The following is a 2,641-nucleotide window of genomic DNA, read 5'->3' on the forward strand; positions in this document are numbered from 1 at the left end:
GAGAGAGAGAGAGAGAGAGAGAGAGAGAGAGAGAGAGAAATACAGACACAGACAGAGAATAAAGGGGGAAGTAGAAAAGATCTAAAAGAGGTCGAGGTTGTTGTTGTAGTTGTTGTTGTTGTTGTTGTTGTTGTTGTTGTTGTTGTTGTTGTTGTTGTTGCTCTGGGAAAAGCACAGACCATTGTCATCATAGATGGGTTAGGAAAAAAAAATAAGAAGTAGAAAAAGTTATGGCAATTTGTCGGATGTGTGCCCTTCTCTTTAAACTCAACACCGTTTTATTGTGCAGCTATCTAAATGTTTACTATGTCGGAAACATAGTCTTGTATTTTGATACCCTGAACCATGCATTCAGAAGTATAATTTCTGGTTCAATACGGAGAGCACCATTTGACTCAAATTGCGTCAATATAATGCTATCTCACACTATAGCGAGATTGGTGCTCCGCCACTCATCCGGGCGTTATCATGGAGCGAACTACTGTGGTGTGGATGCTTTGTATGAACCGAAGCTTTGGTAGAGAGCAAAAAGGGGCGGTCATGACAGTGCGTTGTCTGAGAGCATGTCAAGTCTATAGGAGGGTAAATAATATGTTAATGAGATTCGCCATTGTGAAAGAAAATGCTGATGTTCGCATTTGAAAAGGCATTCTGTGCTTTGTATGTTTTACTGGTTTGTATTGGTATGCATTCATATGTATTGGTATGTATTGGTATGTATTACAAGTTTAACCCTTTCACTTTCAGACACAAGAATTTGACAATGAAGCGATTCTAGGAGTTAAAGGTGCATTCTTGTGATTTATCAATCTCAGTTTTTAGATTTTAAATTTCGTTGTCGGTAACTTTCTGTTTGATTTTAGGGTTTTCTTAATGTCGTTGTCCTGTCACAACCGACAACCCAATAATCGTCAACACTCTCAACTCTCAGCCAACAGGGAGCTCGAGACATGGGGTAAGCCACGGGGAAAATGGAGGAAATTTGTGGAAAGGGACAAGGGAAAGAGGAAGCTCACTAGGAATGAGCTTGGAAGGATGGCCCAGGACAATTATAAATAGAACGACCTCGTATGTGGTCTATACCCTGCCAGGGGTGGTAGGCATTGATGATGACTCTCAGCCCCATTACGTAAGGGACAGTGAGTTGATCTTGAGGAGACGACCTTTGTGTTGATGAAACTTTGCCCTCCGCTTCACACTCTCCAACTGTTTGTGTTTTGTTTTGTTTTGTTTTGTTTTGTTTTGTTTTACTTTTTATAGCCACTGGCACTTGCTTGAATAAGTCAACAAAACCAAATTACCTGCCTACAGTGACTATCGGAGAGACGATTGGTTGGGAAGAGAATAGAGAAGATGATGGGGGTTGAGGGCGATAGATGAGGGGAGGGTTTGGGGATGGGGAGCTGGTGATGGGTGGGGAGGGAAGTGGTTGGGGTGGGGAAGCGATATGGTGACGGATGGGGGTGGAAGGATGGGATGTTTCTCCCTCACCCCCACCCTCCCCCCTCCATACACACATAGAAGTACATTTATGTAATATAGGAGTTTGCTTCTCCTTATAGTAAAACCATAATAATATATCGCACATTGACAAAATCAAAGCTGAAAGCAGTCCATGACTTTCCGAAGCATTTGGTCGAAGCAGAAACCGAGACAGACTCGAGCTGTCGTAGAAAGATGTGGGGCACCAACGGAGGTGCCCGGTCCCGATGACAGGACAGTAGAAGGCTTTTAGAAAAATGAGACTTTTTGTTCCTCTATTAATGTGGTATAGAGAAGCGAATTCAGACTGTATAACGAGTAGTTGACGAAGAAAGATAAGGGTAGACCCTTAAAAAACTGCAACAAAAATAAAAGTTATATGGTTCGACAGATAAAATTGAGTGAATTAACTTATTAAAAATCGGCTTTCGATATCGTGGAGGAAAGTGTTTTAAAACGCGTTAAAAGTTGTCTTCAGATCCTTTAAACGGAATCAGCATCACCTTAACGCTACGAGTTAGTCGAACAAAGGCACACACTAGTTCTACATACTGAAAACGGCTAGTCATATCAGGTTAAGTTTTAAAAAAGACTGGCTTTGTCAATACCACGTACAGTATACTGAGAGGTCTCCTACACTGATGGAAAAACAAGCTAAACGCAAAGACCAGTATAATGTTATAGTCTACTTTATACCTGCTAGGTTTTTCAGACAAAAACTGCGTCTCTGTTGAAAAAGATGACACGAATATCAACAGACGATGCTCTATTCACAGAAAACGGTGACGTCAGTGACAGAACCACTGAGCAATCAAAGAGTCTTATTTCTTTACCATCGTTCTCGTCGGTGAAATGAAAGAGACTGTTGATTCTAGGTGTCTAAGTGGGATTTGCCGTAATAATGGAGTCTTCCAGCGGACTTATATCAAATATTTACAGGATAAATAGAACTTATATCTCACCTCTTATGGTCTACATCTTGTCATAGTTTGGAATGTTAAGCCAGCTTGCTTTATATCTTGAATCTAAAGTGCATGTACACATACTTCGATATCCAGTATTACCATTTTAATTAGAAAATCATATAACCCAAATATTGAATGATTTTCTAGGGATGGGTACGGCGTCTGGTGTATGGTGGGGGCGGGGCGGAGAGGCG

The sequence above is a fragment of the Aplysia californica genome, unplaced genomic scaffold (assembly GCF_000002075.1).
Source record: "Aplysia californica isolate F4 #8 unplaced genomic scaffold, AplCal3.0 scaffold01564, whole genome shotgun sequence".
Classification (NCBI taxonomy): Eukaryota; Metazoa; Mollusca; class Gastropoda; order Aplysiida; family Aplysiidae; genus Aplysia; species Aplysia californica.